The following is an 18,197-nucleotide window of genomic DNA, read 5'->3' as shown; positions in this document are numbered from 1 at the left end:
GCTGTTGATTGGAAAGAAACAGGAATGCAGAGAGATAATGCCCATGTGAATGAATTCTTTATTTCCAGCTGGCAATTTAAAAAAGTGATAAAAAGAGTAGTATTAACTAGGGAGTAAATGAAAAGGCAGACTGATTCTTTTAAAAGGGAGTTCACAGATTTTATTAGCATTTTAGAGAGAAGAGTTTTTATGCCTAGTGCTGGGTGGCAACACATAAAATTACATTATTATTTATCCCATTATTAGGCTTATAGTATGCTGTAAAGATGACAAATAACTTCTGTGTTTGTTTCAAGTATATGCTTAGTAATTCATTATGGCTCAACTTTGTCAGGAATTATTTTCAGAGTAGCAAAAACTACTAGTTTGAAGCAGAAATTATCGTAATTCTAGAGCATCAGACAAAAACTTAAATTTATTTGCTTAGCAATTATTTGCCTAGTAATATATTTAAAATCTCATCTCATTGTGGTATTACAATGTAAGTTAATTATGTAACGATATATGAAAAAACTCTATAAATAACTTCCCATTCTTATCTTTGTATTGGAGGTTTGAACTAATAATTCTGGCTCCAGAAATAAACAATGAGCAAAATATTGCTAGATCGTCAAAAACAGCCTAAGAAATTCTGTCGATTTTCCTTTTGGTTCTACAAGTGCCCTGGCAAATAATCTAAGAACACTAAATATTGCACATGCTTAGAAAGCATTTCATTTATGTTGAAGGTAAAAACTACACTCAAGATTTTTACCGCTCATCAAATAAGTGGAAGCAATGAGAACATAGTTTAGACTATTTGTTTGAGTGTTCACTCACTTAATAAACTTAACATATTTGGATCCAGATTATGAGCCACAGGGATTCCCCAGCTCTGAACATCGATTGGCCGCTGTGTTGATCCTAGATAAAAGATCACCTAGTAGCAGGAGCTGGGCCCAAGAGTGGCTTTCTGCCATCATTGGAAGCAGGCCACTGGTGTACAGTGTCTACCTCTCAGAGCGGCCAGTTCTCTGTGACCCCTGGCCTACTTGGCTGGCCTGGCCTTCTGCAGTAGTTGGTTCCAGACCCTCATATCTCTCAGGGACACAACCCAATGGTAAGCTGCCACATGCCTTGTTCAAGGAACTTTGGCCTCCTGCTTTGGAGAGTCTCTGTTCCCATAGAGTCAGGAAAGGAGCAGAGGGCCGCTGTGCACTCACTCAAGTATATTAGCTTGCCAGACCTGGTCCTGGAGGCTGCAAGCTGCTGGCAGAGAGGAATGCCAGTTTGCACCCACTTGCTGACATTCCCTGCACCCTGTGGCTTTTACTTTGGGTGCTACCATGGCTGTCTTGGAACCAGATGCCCCTGATAACTTATCTGAGAGGACAGATGGCACGATGGATAAGTATGAAGGAATTGACACTGTGTGAAGGAATTGACACTGTGTGAAGCAAATGTTCATCAATAGAAGACAGAAGCCAATGAGAAAATTATTTGACCATGCTTTCTCTGAACAGATCCTTTGGAGACAGAGTTATTCATAGGAAACCATCCTTTCCTAGCCGCCCTTCCTCTTCTCAATCTTCCTTCCCTTGGAATTTACTCCTCATCACATATGAGTATGTAAGATGGTAGGCTCAGTTTTCCAGGGAACTAAATGAGCTAACTACCCAACTGAAGAGAATGCATAGGTCTCTTGCCAGCCATCTAGATATCAGAGTTAATACATTAAGCTAATGCCCTTATCTCATTAGAAAATCCTGCAGCACTTTAATCAGATCTATACACTATTATATTACATACAATTTAAAAATGCATCATTCCTTGGTTTTAATGCACATGATATTGGAAAGTAGCAAACTTGAAAGAGGATGAGGGATTTTTACATTGTTATTTGTATCAGAGGACTGTTAAGAGACAACAAGGAAAATAATCATTAAAAAAAGAATAAACGGCCAGGCGTGGTAGCTCACGCCTGTAATCCCAGCACTTTGGGAGGCCAGGGTGAGCAAATCGCTTGAGGTCAGGAGTTTGAGACCAGTCTGGCAAACATGATGAAATACCATCTCTACTAAAAATACAAAAATTAGCCAGTCATGGTGGTACATGCCTGTAATCCCAGCTACATGGGAGGTTGAGGCAGTAGAACCACTTGAACCTGGGAGGTGGAGGTTGCAGTGAGCTGAGATTGAGATAGTGCCATTGCACTCCAGCCTGGGCAACAAGAGCAAAACTCCATCTCAAGAAATGAAACAAACAAAAATAATAAACAATTAATGCAGTATCAAGAGCTCTAAACAATTTAATATGTTTTACAGCCCTTACTGCTGTAAAATTCAATACAAAACCTGATGTTATAATAATAATCTGGATTATAAGGAAAAAGCACAAAATTTTTGTTACCATATTCCATTTATAGAAGACAGGAAAGTTCCTTGGAAAATTCTCAATTAAATAATTAAAATAAAAATGCATTTGTGCTTAGATTGCATATTGATGCTTGATTTGTCAGAGCTAGACATTCCAACAAATATGTCCATGTACAACTTTTATTCTCTAAGTTTCCAGGTAACATTTAATTTTATGTTTTTCAAGGAGCCAAATAGTTCCATTTGGCAATCTAAAAATATGTAGAAGAATACTCATTGTAACCAGGAAACACTACGAAGTGATATGTCACAACTGATTTTTTTTTCTCTTCTGGCTGTGTGGGAGAGATTAACATTACTTCTTATTTTCCACAAGCCTAGGCTATTTATTAAAAATACATGAGTCGTATATGAGGCAAGAATCATGATAAGCACCTCACAATGAATTTCACTGAGAAGCACACAAAATAGGTCCTAGGATTATCAACTTTAGAGAAAGTGGCAGAACCTGCCTAAACGCTGTGAGCTGGTAACTGGGGAGCCTGACTGGGGCCCAGACAATGTGGCCACACAGTCTGTGCCCCTGATCATCACATTTACATCTATTCTTGCTAGTGTAAGTTAAAACAAAATGCTTTTGTGTGAAACTGTTATTTTTGGTTTTATTTTTGTTTATGGGAGAAGAACAGTGGTGCATAAATGTAGTATCAAGACATCTCTTTGTGTTGCAGAAGAGATTTGAACCTTAGCTCTCAAAAGTTGCCAAAAATAAAAAATAAAAAAACTGAGGAAAGTGAATATTTTAGAGAAAGAAGAGAATGCTAAGACATGGGTGAGCAGCACTAAGTGGCCAGAATTTTGGTTTTGGAATGAGCTGGTCCCGTGCTTCTAAATGGAGTTCGGGGAGCATTGTGTGCTGAATCCCCTTCTGAGGACTTGATGTTTACTTTTCATACATGTGCCTTACCTTCATTTTTCACATTGTGCATCTGCATTATGAAAACCATTATATACTTATTCCTGTAATTTTTCCATTATCAAGAATGTTCCAATTTTAACATTTTCTTTAAAACATTTATACTTTGTTATATTGCTAGATAATGATAAAGCACTGTCAATTTTGAGGTTTTTTTTGCTTTTATTTGGTTTTTATTATTTTTCTTGAAAACTTTTTTGGTTTAACTCAATTCATAAGAGAGAGTATAATTTTTTAAATTAATTAATTTCCATCACAGGAAATTTTATTTTCTTTTAGATGGAGTATTGCCCTGTCATCCAGGTTGGAGTACGGTGGCACAATCTCAGCTCACCGCAACCTCCACCTCCCTTGTTCAAGTGATTCTCCTGCCTCAGCCACCCGAGTAGCTGGAATTACAGATATGCGCCACCACGCCCGGCTAATTTTTGTATTTTTAGAAGAGACAGGGTTTCACCATGTTGGCCTAGCTGGTCTCAAACTCCTGACCTCAGGTGATCCACTTGCCTTGGCCTCCCAAAGTGCTGGGATTACAGGTGTGAGGTACCATTCCCAGCCCAGGAAATTTCCTTAATGAGTTTACTTTATATCTTGTAATTTGAACTTGTTCTTATAGTGTGCACTGCTGTTTTCTGTGCATTTTCTCCTCCTGAAACTATCTGCTCTCTCTTCTATTATGGGAAACACAAATATTATCTTTACATTCGTAAGAGACTGGGAAGGCTTGAGGGCAGTGCTCATAGTTACGTCTTGGAGTCCCCAGTCCACTGCCTTGTTTTCACAGAAAAGAAAGGTCTTTTCCATTGCTGGGCTCCCTGCTTCTCCTTACCTTGGTCAATCTGACACATTAATCTTAACGTTTCTGCTTGATGCCTGGTTTCTATAAGCTTACTTTTCCTCTGTAAATACCATTAACGTGCTTGCTCTTATTCAACAAGTCAAAATAACTAAAACAATAAGTATTGATACATTTAAATTTGAATTCTCAATCAATCTGTGTAAATGTTTGCCTGCCATTTGTCATGATCAGTATGCACAGGAACACCAGGGAAAATGAGTTCAATCATTACAATTAATATGATACTATTAATCCACTGTCATGTTTGAGCCTGTAGTCTGCTGACTTTAAGAAAGATAATTATCTATAAAACTTATGGCAGAAAAAGAATAGCATATTACTATTGGATGCATGCTGACCTTCTATCTCAGAGTAAAATAGACTTGTGACTTATTTCTATATCAATTAGCTAGAACTTAGGGGAAACCGCTAGCCAATTAAGATAAAGCAGAAAAATGACCTTAAAGGCTAATCTTTGCTTCAGACTATAACTCGAAATATTTTTGGTAATGTATAAAACCCTATTTTATGATGTAGTTAATTTAGCTTTCAAGGTGAAGTACGAATGGAAATAACCAACTGGACCATTTAGACATAATGACTTGCTTCTAAACTATCTTTGTAAATTGAATCTTTCTGATTAAATAGGACTTTAATGTAAACATGCATTATTATGCTTAATTTTTATTAATTTTAAAGATTCAGTAATATCTCTTAAGGTAAATTACTTGCAAATGACACAACTGTGTTAACTGCGTAGATAAAAGCATATTAACACTTTCTTAACAATCAAGTGTTGAGTTGAATGTTAGACTTAAACTTTTAAGTTCAAAACACTATACAACATTAACTAATTAAATACCTATATAAAACTGAATAAATCTCATATCTTTCCCCTTACAAATAATTTTAGAAGTATAAAGTTACTATAGTACAATTTTTCTTTCCATACTTCTAGCTCAATCTAGCAAATGTGGTTGATAATATAGTTTATGAGATTATCTGTATCGGTGTAGGTTTACCTAAATCACAGAAATACAATTTCAATAGCTTATTACCAGCTAGAAAAATGATAAAAATTATTAGAAGAGTTTCAGATGTTTCACTTACAAAAGTAATCTGTACTTTTGTTTATAACATATCATTTCCATTTTTTATTGGAATAATAATAGTATTTGGGATAGAATTTCTAAAATTTCACATTAATTTTGGAAAATAACTACTATTTTTATTTTCTTGTAGGTAAGAACTGTTTCAAAATATATCTGAATGACTGAAATATTGATTTCTGTATTTAAGGCCTCGTTATTTCTACCAATAATCTGTTAACTCTACAATCTCATCAATATCAGTACTGGTAGGATGCTATTTGGGCAATTTCTCTATTTATCCCTTTCTCTTCTCCTCTCCTTCCCTCCTCTTCTCTCTCTCCTGTAATTCTCTCCCCTTTTTCTCTTTAGTTGAGATTGCCTACCTGCTCTTTATCCTAATTCAACTCTTCTGATGACTCAAATATTACCAGTTTGAGGAAGCCTTAAATAGATATAAGAGTTGTGTTCCCTTGCTTTCAATAGGGTTTCTCTAATTCTGGCCTAATAAGCATTACTTTTTGCTTAATTATTTACATATGTGCCTGTCCCCATCTCCTCACTAAGCGATCCCTTGGAAAGCAGGGCCAATGTCTCCTTAGCTCTAGTACAATGTGTGAAGCACAGATTTGTAATGAATGCTTATTTTGTAGATAGATAATTGTATTTTTAGGCCCACTTTCCCAACTGTTCAAATAAGTTAATCTTGTTCTCTATGAATACCTTCAAGATGGATTAAATGGGATTTTATAGACTAGAAAATGTATTTTCCCCTTTAGGGGTACCCAGTGCAGGTAGGAGGATAATATATTGAGGATATATTTTGGGATTTCTAAAATGCTATAGGAGGAAAGGAAGTTAAATAGAACCAGCACATTATCTTGCTAATCTGAATCAAGGACCCAGAATCCCTACACTTGTCTTACCAACCAGAAAACTGGAAAGTGTCTTCACATATTGCAATCGAGACCAGGAAGTATCCCCAAATTATGTCTACCATCTTGTACATTCCTTTGGAGTTGCATGAAATGCCACTGAAGTATGCAGGGGTGACACCAGAAATTAGATTTAATCTAGGAGTCAGGATATGAAATGATAGACCATTCAGTGATAACCACATCAACAAGAGCAGCAAAATGATGGCAAAATTTATTGATGGCCTTCGTCATGACTAAAATTGCTGGCAGATATTAGTTATCTCTCAGGATTATAATTCATCCTTCTTAGTAGTTATATAAATCCTGTGTTCAGGTGAAACCCTTGGCAGCTTTACAAAAATATCAAGCTTTACATGGGTAATTTATAAGAAAAACTACAGGGCATCTAAATGGTCTTATTTGAAAATGTTGATCAATAAATACTAAAATTCATACTCTAAAAGTAAAATAGTTTTGACCTCCACCATCAATTAAGACTATTGGAACATGAAAGTAGATTTTAAATGGAGTACTAGAAGAAATAACAATGAGCTTCCATTTATCAGTAATTTACTGCCTGCCAATGTACTAAGCACTGAAATTTTAAACATTTATCATTTATACCACTGTATACTCAAAGAAATACTATTATGCATATTTGTTAGAAGACATAATAAGCAAGGTTCAGTAACTTTCACATTGTGACTAAGCAAGGGTCAATTCCAAACCCAACTGTGTCTCCCTGCTTGAAAATGCTTTACTATTAATTACTAGACTTCTCAACTATTTCTAGTAAAATGCCTTCTCTGCTACTAGGCTAGAAGTATTAGCTCTGCACTATAAAAGAAAAAAAACTTTAGGAAAATTAAATTTAATAGAGTTTAACTGAGCAAAGAACAATTCACAAATCGTGCAGCCCCCAGAACTATAATAGGATCAGAGTGACTCCGGGACTGCCACATGGTCAGATAACACTTATGAACAGAGAAAGGAAGGTGACATACAGACAGCAAAACCGAGGTGCAGAAACAGCTGGACTCGTTACATCTGAGCCTTTGCTTTATTTGAACCTGGTTTCAACAGTTGGCTGCCTGTGGTTGCCTGAAGTTTAGCTGCTGTGGGTCTGTCTACAGATCAAGTTAGGTTACAGATTACTACATAAACCTTTAGACCAAACCTAAAATCTGTACACAGGCAGCTTTAGTTGACCAAGGCCATTTAATTTAATGGCACTTTCCACCTCACTGGGAATTTGGCTGTTCATCTAGATGTATTAGTTAGTTGCTTAGAGAGGAAAGGTAATTATAATTTTGTGAGAGGAGAGAAGAATATTCCTGGTGGAAAGAAGGTAAGAATGTCTAAAGATGCATTTTCCCCTTTCTTGTGTATTAGGGATCACATTCTTTAACTGAATAGGAAAAAACATCTAGAAATAATAACAGTCACCATTTACTCAGTGCTCAATATGTGCCAATTATTGTGGTATTTTACATATATTATCCATAATTGTTTATAAAACTGCCTCAAAGTAAAAGTTTGTTGTTTTACAATTGAGAAAAATTGGGCTTGGAGAGATTAATGATTTGCCAAAACTCAAAGAGAGCTAATGCTAGTGGTTGTCAGCCATTGCATATAAATGCCTATAATAATAAAATGCCCATATGCTCTCTGCTCTGGCAAGGTTGAGAAGATTGACAAAATTGAGGGATGAAAGTGTCTTATATAGAGGTGAAAGGAGATGGTATCACTAGCATGAATTCTGTAAGAATAAAGGTTCCCACCGCCCCAATTATAATCATAATTCAACATTTCTATTAAAAAGTAACCCATTTTTAAAATAATGCTCACATACTAATCAATAATTATGCTTATTATTCAGCGATTACATAGAACGTGCTCTTTACCACATAATCTATTCTTTCAAGAACCTTGTTTTTAAGTGAGGTTTGCACTCCTATCTCTGGCAAAAAAGGGCACAGAGACTTAGAAAGGTTAATGATATTGCCAAAAGTACTGCAGTACATTTGTGATTAAAATAGGGATTCATACTCAGAACTGGTTAATCACTTGCCCTATATTCTTATCTAAGGAAACCATCCCGTTACTATCATCCTTTTGATGCATCCTATTAATAACATTTCATCAGGTGAATGCAAATTACATCCAAAGAAACATGCTTTTCCCAGAAAAATTGAGATCTTTTAACTAGATGCAGAGTATCTAGCCTTAGCTAACCAGAATTTAGTCCCATTCAGGAGCTGTCACAGACATTAAGACATTGTGACTAAGAATCCTTATCGGTTGGAAATCACTAATAGTTGAAGAGAAATAGTTGAGTGATATTATGATCACCAAGAATATTGCTTATCCTTGCAGCATACACATCAGAGAGATTGGTAATTTTAAACCATCCCTTAGTTCTGAGAATATCTTAATATGCTGTGATATCAGAGTCTCATTTGCTCTGATGCTGAACTTGTAAACTGAAGGCTATTATTGTGAAAGGATGGGGCTGGGATGATCAGAAACTTAGCTGTATTCATAAATAAGGTATTGATATCTCAGGGAAAGAAAAATCAAGAATATAGTAACATTGTTGAGAGTCTGTTAGGATTCTTTTGTATGAGAAAATTAAGAAAGGATCATAGGATAATTAAGGGAACTCATTTTTGATATGCAAATATAACTCTAAAATGTAGATTGATAAACCAATGTTCACAAGATAGGTCTGTAAAGAAAAATATTGCAAATTTCTGTATTTCAGTCACTTGGATCATAACATAGAAGCCACCTTTTTCATATTTGTGGATGACACAGATTTAGGAGGATTATCTAATATATTTCATGACAGTGGCATGGTTCACAAATCTTGATATACTAGAATGATGGACTGAAACCAATAAAGAAGAATTTGACAGAAATAAATAAAAGATTCTCCATTTAGATTAAAAACAAGTTAAATAAACACAGATTCAGAAAGTCCTATCTCAAAAGCAGCTCAGTGAAAATGTTGGTGATAGAAGAAGTTGGTGATAGAAACCAACAATTAAACAAGAATTTTAAAAAACATTAAACTCTAGGTTGTTTTAATGAGAATGTTAACAGTATGCAATAGTTCTATGTTAGGATTTTTCAAAGCTTGAGTCAAGATCCATTAGTGAGGTTTGAATCACTGTGGATCCTAAAGAAAAAAGTGTTTTATTTTTATTTGTTATAACTAAAAAAAATAGAAAAGGATAGAATGGAATAAAAAGAACAAGGGAACATTGTTCATGCAATGGGTATAAAGAAATAATTGTGTATACTTGTGTGTATCTGTGTGTGATTATCAGTTCCAAGAAAATAAGTATTTTTTATTATACCAATTACTTCTGAATACCCAGTACATAGACGTAGAAAGTTGCATGGCACGTGACGTGTGCTCAATAAATATTATGTACTGAATTAGGATGAAAAATGTATTTTTTTTTTTTTTTTACTGCAGGTTATGTTGAAAAAGTTTAAAAGCCATAGATCTCTGTTACTTTACAAAGTAAAGTACACTGGGACACGAGAATGACTGAAAAATTTGGAAGACATGGCAACAATTTGCAGAGCCTCTAAATGAATTCTGCCACGCTGGAGCTGTCTGTTTTAGAAACCATATAATTTTGGAAACTGGAAGTTATGATGCTTAACCCCCAAAATTCCTGGGACCATGATAGATGTCTTCATACCAAAGAAGGGCTTTCAAGTGAAAGAATAAGTATTTCCGCAGGTCTATCACCAGGAGACATACTTTTAAAAAAAGTACTTGCATTCTTAATATTGTAGAAATACACAAATAATAAATTTTTACAAAAAATATCAACAGTAGGAAAATGAACTGCTTTTTAATACTTTCAGTAGTGGATGGTGCCCTGATACTGATTTTTTTTAAAAAAACAGAAACATTCCCACATTTGCAGTGAGAATAAATACTGCAAGTTCTTTGTAAATCCACTTAATTTTTAATTCAGTTTTCCTCTATGCAAAGATTATTACCATATTAAAAAAATTAAAGTAATTAGTTGGCTAGTTGGTTTGTTGTTCTAGGAACAGAACTGGTACTGCGAAAGAATGCAGAAAGCAACTGAATTAGAATATATAAGCTGTTAAGGGCATAATATAACCAAAGGACAGAATAATATCTTTCTGAAGGAAGACAGAAAAATAGATACCTATAAATCAGTGTATATTTCGTCAGTTTTTTAAATACATAGGTTTCTAAGTGATTTTGGATTATATTAAGATTAGTGTCTAGGGTATTTATTATCTTCCATTGACCTAATAGATAATTCTTATACTGTATTTTTAAAATACTATTTTTGTAAACACATACAATATTTATTTATAAAATATTATATAAGATAAAATAGATTTCTTATGTATTTCATGCAATATACATTATTGTAGAGTATTATTAATTTTTGGTAGAAAAGTTTCATATTATTAATTTTTCTTAGTCTTATCTAATCTCTGTTTTTTCAAATGAAATCTAGAATAATTTTGACAAGTTACAAAAGCAACCTCATTTGTATTTTATTTGAATCTTATACCTGTAATTCATGAGAATGAAAAAGTATTCTTAATTTTTCTTCTTTCCATCCATGAATATAGTATATCTCTCTCAGTTAGAAAAAAATAATGTGCTCCAGAAAATGCTTGTTTAGTAAGTTATTCATATATATTTTTTATATGTACTAAAATACAATCTTGTGCATTTAATAGAGCTACATATTAGGAGTCAACAGCTCAAAATAGTTTTAGATAGACTTGATAAGCAAAATAAAGGATTGAACAAATAAAAGACATTCAATTTATAATTTTCCAGAGTTTATACCTGCAGTTTACAGACAATGAATGGTTAGGCATGCTCGAAATTATTTAACAGGACAACATGTTACATTGAGAGTTAGAAGTAGCTCAGAAAATGCTCATGACTAATATGCTAAGAAACCTCTGCCTGAAAAGAACAGAAAAATATAAAGAGCAATAATGCCAATTGTACTATAACTTGACTATATTTGAAATGTAGTCAAAATACACTTCATTTAACTTACGACACACAACAGCAATCCCATTACTCATTTTATACACTTGAAATAATATTGTTCTACCAAAAAGACACATGCACTCCTATGCTTATTGTGGCATTATTTTCAATAGCAAGAACAGGGAATTAACCTAGGTGGTGTTCATCAACAGTGGATTGTTTAAAAAAAAAAATGTGGTACATATACACCAAGGAATACTCCATAGCCATTAAAAAGTCATGTCCTTTGCAGGAACGTGGATGCAGCTAAAGGCCATTCTTGTAAGCAAACCAAAGCAGAAAGAGAAAAGCAAATATTGCATGTTCTTATTTATAAGTGGGAGCTAAATCTTGGGTTTACACAGACATAGATGGGAATAATAGGCATGGGAGACTCTGAAAGGGAAGGGACAAAGGCTGAAAAACTTCCTATTGGGTACTATGTTCTTTACCTTGGGTGTGGTATCAACACAAGCCCAAAGCTCAGCGCCATGCAATGTACCATTGTAACAAATCTGCACATGTGCCTTCTGAATCTAAAATAAAAATGGAAATTCAAAAAAAAAAAAAAACTACCAAACACAATACCAATGAAAATACAAAAAGCTAAATATGCAGAAATCTCAGGGACCAAGCTATGAGAAAATGTTTACTGAGCAGGTTCTTTGTGTTAAGCATTGCTTCAAAGACTGGTGTTGCAGGAGAAAATGAGATGGACAGTCTCTGTCCTCATGAAAATTTGGGGGAGCTGGTTTTTCTCATGAAAATTTGTGGGAATGTGGAGGACTCTGAGTGTGAGTAAGTAAACTACTAAACTGCTATAAAACAAGCAAAAAGTAGCAAGATAATTTTACATGGTGATAAGTGAAGGGAGAATATAAAATGGGATGGGAACAAGAATAATTTGTTCTGGAGTTGAAATTGTATTTCAGAAAATAGTATTACAGTTTGTTTTGTAAGCACAGTCCAGCTTGACTTTAGATGCCTGCAAATAATTAGAGACTATGTTCAGAGAGTAATTGAAAGTGGTGAAAGTGCATACAGACCTGAGTCACAGAATATAAACATAGCCTTCTCAGTTTGCTATTAAATAGATTATGTTCCTCATTCCCTTTCTTTCTTTAGAGTGTTTTCTCTAGGCAGGGGGGAGGTGGGGAGGTGGGGAGATGGGGAGGAGGAGGAAAAGAAAGAGAGAGAGAGAGAAAGACAGAGATAGAGGAGACAGAAAGAGAGAGAGAGAGAAAGAGGGAGACAGAAAGAGGAGAGGAGAGAGATACAGAGAAAGAAAATAAGGCAATTGAGAATTTTGTGGAATTTAATAATAAATCTATTAAAATGTTGATTTTAAAATGCCTTTTGTCAATTGCCTTATTTGGACTATTTCTTGTTTTAAAAAAATCAACGTCATAAGATTTTTTCATATTATGTTCTGGACACACACTATACTTAGATTCTTTCAAAACAGAATAATATGGAAGCTCTTAGGAAATTTATAAATTAGTAGAAAGGAATGATTGCTAATGTTAGAACAAAGCAAATGTCATAGAAGAAGTATCAAGTACAGTATTACATATACTTAAATGAGCTGTGATAAAGAGAACCTTTGAAGTGTTTCATATTCACAAAGAATGAAATATGACTTCTACAGTATTTCTGAAATGAATAATACAAGGTTGTTAATGGTTTGAATGTTTGTGCCCTCCAAAACTTATGTTGAAGTTTTGTTGCCAGTGTGGAGGTGCTAGGCTGTGGGGCCTTTGGGAGGTAATAAGGCATGGGTTCTACCCTCATGGGTGAAATGAATGCCTCATAAAAGGGTGAATTTGGCCCTCTTTTGTCTCTTTGCTCTTCTGCCTTCTGCCATGTGATGACACAATTATACTGCCCTCACCAGATGCTGTTGCCTTGTTCCTGGAATTCCAAGCCTACAGAACTGGGAGAAAATATGTTTCTGTTTATTAAAAATTACCCAGTCTCAGGTATTCTGTTGTGGCAGCACAAAACAGACTAAGACAATGTTCAAATAGAAAACATACTAAGTATGGACATTTGAAAGATTCATAAAACATCAGTCAAAAATGCTTTACTCATTAATTGTGAACTTGCACATGGGTAAAATATGTTTTCAGTGTTTGGAATATGTAGTTAAAATATGGCTTATTCTTTCTTCATATAAATAATTCTTAAAAGAGTAATTTATTCACCAAATAGATTTCAAAATTTTTATTGAAAATGTTTGATTAGTGACCTTATAGATTATAGCATCTGTAATTAAGACTGAAGAATAGGAGAGCAAAATACAACAATTCTCCAAGGACTATTATAACATGTTCATAAAAATATTATAAGATTAAACATTGCATTAATACATTCCTGCTTAGGAGTACTCTTATAAAATGAAATGACAAATCTGTTTCTCCCTGAGGCAGTTTGAAACATAGATTTGATGACTAAACTCATGAAGTGATTAGTGTCCAAAGCATAAGACTTTTAAAACTCCGATATTTTAATAAAAATGATTTATCATTACATTTGCTACCAAAAGTAATGCATAAACATAGATATTCTGGATGCTAATTATGCATCTCAACTTTTATTTAATTACATGTCCTAATTATACAACTTAATGTATAGTACTTATGCCAATTAAATAATTAGAATATGTGACTGGAACTGTTGGTATAGAGTAAAAGATCTTAATCTATTTTAGATAGAAATGAGAAAAAACACACAGTCATTCCCCACTTTTCTTAAATAAAGGAAATGAAAATGATATCTTAAAAGGAGATTAAATAATATATTATAAATAAGGGTAATATTTGTCTAGGGAACTGTCTGTATCCAGTGTCTATGGAAATTCTGCTAAAAAACACAAAAATTCACTATATATTTAATCACATACAACATGGAAATTCTGACACTATAATATTAGTAAAGATAATCAGCCACTTGATTTTTTGAGCATATATCATTCAACATAATTGTGAGAGATGAAAATACTAATGTCAACATGGCAGATAGTGGAGACATAAGCTAAGAAAACCTTATATTTCTGTAGACAGGTAAGTTGGTCAGGTATCAATGTACATGCATGTTCTCAATAGTTAAATCCCTGTGATATATGAGTACCTTAATTTTCATAGAGCACTGAAGAAGTATGATATTAAAGGAAGCTCCTGAAAGGTAATCTCAAAATAGGTAGGAAACCATTATTGACCACTGTTTAAGTAATTAGGTGAATGGCTGTGCAGAACTTTATAATGGATAGATTAGGATGATCTGTTGGTTAAGACTGAATGTCAACTTGATTGCTTTGAAGGATGCAAAATATTGATCCTGGGTGTGTCTGTGAAGGTATTGCCTAAGGAGATTAACATTTGAATCAGTGGGCTAAGAAAGATTCATCCTTAATCTAGGTGGGCACCATCTAATCAGCTGCCACCATGGCCAGAACATAAAAGCAGGCAGAAAACCATGAAAAGACTAAACTGCCTTGGGCTCCCAGCCTACGTCTTTCTACTCTGCTGGATGCTTCTTGCCCTCAAACATTGGATTCCAAATTCTTCATCTTTGGGACTTAGACTAGCTTCCTTGCTCCTCAGCTTGCAGGTGGCTTACTGTGGGACCTTGTGATCGTATGAGTTATACTCCTTAACAAACTCCCATATAGGAGATATCTATCTATATCTATCTATCTATCTATCTATCTATCTATCTATCTATCTATCTATCTATCTTGCAGTGGTATCTTGTGGAAGTGAAAAGCAGTCGAGGTATCTCTGAATATGACACAAAGCCAGAGAGTTGATATACTCCTGAGGTAAAATGATAAAGGTATAGTCCTGACCTTGCCAGCTGAAGGCAAATTACTTCTGGTGGGCCTTATGGACAGGAATGGAAAAAAAGGCATTTGCCAAGTCAATGACTGCACACCAGATATCAGGAGATGTGTTAATTTGACTAAGCAGTGAAACCACATCTGGTAGAGCAGTTGCAACTGGAGTCACCACTTGGTTAAACTTACGATAATCCACAGTCATTCTCAAAGATCTATCTATCTTCTGAACAGTACAAATAAGAGAGTTGAATGGGGATGTGGTGGGAATCATGACCCCTGCATCTTTCAAATCCTTGATGATGGCACGAATCTCAGTCCCTCCAGAGGTGCAATATTATTTTTTATTTACTATTTTTCTAGGTAAAGGCAGCTCTAATGGCTTCTATTTGGCCTTTCCCACCATAATAGCCCTCACCCCACCAGTCAGGGAGCCAATGTGGGTGTTCTACCAGCTGCTAAGTATGCCTATGCCAATTATGCATTCTGGTGTTGTGGAAACTGAGGACCGGAGAGATGAATATGAAGAACAGGAGGATTGTTTATTTTAAGTATGCACCAGCTTAGTGGATTCACATCCAAAAAGCTTTGGATGCCACTGCCACTGAGGAAATTACCATAGGATGAGCCTGGGGACCCACTGTAAATCAGACCTGAGCTAAAATTTCATTAATTGTCTGACCTCCATAAGCTCCTACTTTAACTGGAGGACCACAATGACGTTTTGGCTTCCCTAGAATCAATGTCAGCTCAGAGCCAGTGTTTATAGTACCAGAAATGTCTGATAATTTCCCCTTCCCCAGTGCACAGTTACCCTGGTAAAAAGCCAGAGGTCTCCTTGGGGAATGATGGGAGAAAGAGTAACAGCATAAATTGTTGGTATTGTAGTGGGGTCCTTCCTCGAGGGGACCCAGTCTCCCCTTCATTCAATGGGTTCTGGGTCTGTAAACTGGCTCAAGTCTGGAACTTGATTGATGGGCTGTGATTCTGTTTTTATAATTCAAATTATGATTTTGTCTATTCAACCTGGAAGTTTTCTGCTTATATAAATTAAGTAGTAATGCATTAGGCTTCCAATCAATTTCACTTCTAGCAACATCATGATTAATTAGCCAATGTCAGGGCTCTACACAAGTCAGACTATTCTGATTGCTGCTCTGCCTCTGCTGTCCATTCCCATAGTTATGCTCACCTTGCGTTTGATGGTTGAGTGCTGACACTTGGCCCCTGCTACCTCAGGATCCAATTATTCCCATTGTATTTACATTTTGTAGTTGAGTGACTGTGGTTTCCACTGTTAGATCTGACATACAGAGGAATTACAGGGCTCTTCAAAGATGTAGTGCTGCCCTCACAAATCTATTTCACAAGGCATTTTTCAAGGGTATATCTTCCAAACCCTCCTAGCCAAGACGAGTAGGTGTAAAGTGACTAATCCCCACCACCCCAATGTCCCTAAGCCTTGGGATCCCTTCCTCTACATTAAACCAAGGGAGAGCAGGCATTTCCAGCTCACTCACAGTGGGCCACCTTTTAATCCATATTTCAGCTAACCAAGCAAATAAACTATTATAACCAATTTTAACTCCCCAAGCTGCAATATTAAATGCAGAACCCCTACACAGGGGGTTTAAATCAATAAATTCAGCCTGATCCAACTCTGGTTTTTCCACCATTAAACCATACCCTTAGTATCCATTCCCATGCCTGTTCTCCAGATTTCTGCTTATGTAAACTAGAAAACTCAAGCAGTTTGAGTGTAGTGCACCTCCTCATGGGCCACACTCTCAACCTCACCTCTAGGGGCATGCCCAGACTTTAGTCTAGTTATAGGTCTAGAAATAAACAGGGGTGTTGGGGGTGACTCCGGAAGTGAATCAACATTATCTTGCCTGGCAACTGCCTCAGGGGAGGCCATCACTGTTGCCTCAGGCAGCGCAGGGTTTATATCCTCAGACAAAGATAGAAAGGCTGATGGCAGCATGGGTTCAGGAGGGAATATTGCCCCTACTGGGGATGGGGAAACTGTTCCTTCTGGCAAAAAAATTTCATCTGAGGTTACAAACTCAGTGTTCCCAGCTTCATCAGGGTCCTCCCATACATCCCTATTCCACATTTTAGGGTCCCATTCTTTTCCAATCACTGGCCTCACTTTAACAGTAGACATCTGGTGAGGCTGTGCATGCTCCTTCCATTGCAGGGCAGCCACTTGCGTGATAATAGCTTGTGTCTGATTTTTGACAATTTCAATTCATTCTCTGCAAGAGATAAGACTCTCACTCAGGACAATCTTAGCAGATTTGAGGCTCAGTATCTGCTTCTGAAGCTGGGATATAGAATGGTAGAATCCCTGACTACATCCTTTCCTTTCATCACTTTATCCAGTGAACTTAGGAGCAAACAACCAACTTCATTATATTCCTTGATTCTCCACATATAGTCAAAGGTATTATGCATAGAGTCACTAAACTCCTTGCCTCTCACAAGCAGTGAATCAGGAGTGTCAAATGTACTTATTTTTCATAACTCTCTAAACAGTTCATGCCAAGGACTATCAGTGCTCTTCATACTTAGAAGTAGAGTGCTTAGCATTTTTGGGTCACTCCACTGGGAAAAAGTCACAATCTGCTGAAGTGCTTGCTGAAGGCAAAGGGAATACAGAATGGGTGGAAGAAGGTAGTCATCAATACCAGCTATGACCACGTGAACAGCTGCAGAAAGAAGGACTGTAACTGTCACAAGTATTTCCTTCTTTTGTGAAAAACATGTTTGTGCATGTACACACTTGTACTAAGAAAGTATCTTCATTTTGTTTCCTTTTTCCTTTATCATGTGACATAAGATTTATTGACTTAATATCAGTATTTGGTTATCGTTAACTGTATGTAATAGCATTCAGTTTGGGGATTGGTGTGTTTTCCAGTTGTACGAATGATATATTATGTTAGGCATCATTATGACATTATTGCCTTTTTTGAATATTATGTATGATCTGAGGAGATGTGTATGGGTTCCAGTTGACAGGGGATGAACTTGTGATGGTTAATATTGAGTATCAACTTGATTGGATTGAAGGATGCAAAGTATTGATCCTGGGTGTGTCTATGAGGGTGTTGCCTAAGGAGATTAACATTTG

The 18,197-nt window shown here is 35.7% G+C and overlaps 1 pseudogene; it reads left to right on the top strand.

Moving 5' to 3' along the window:
* The first annotated feature begins 1,325 nt into the window (after nucleotides 1–1,325).
* Nucleotides 1,326–18,197, top strand: part of LOC111542711 — a 37,068-nt pseudogene continuing 20,196 nt past the window's right edge.

This window comes from Piliocolobus tephrosceles, chromosome 4, assembly GCF_002776525.5.
Source record: "Piliocolobus tephrosceles isolate RC106 chromosome 4, ASM277652v3, whole genome shotgun sequence".
Classification (NCBI taxonomy): Eukaryota; Metazoa; Chordata; class Mammalia; order Primates; family Cercopithecidae; genus Piliocolobus; species Piliocolobus tephrosceles.
This window is presented reverse-complemented; position numbering and strand designations above follow the sequence as displayed.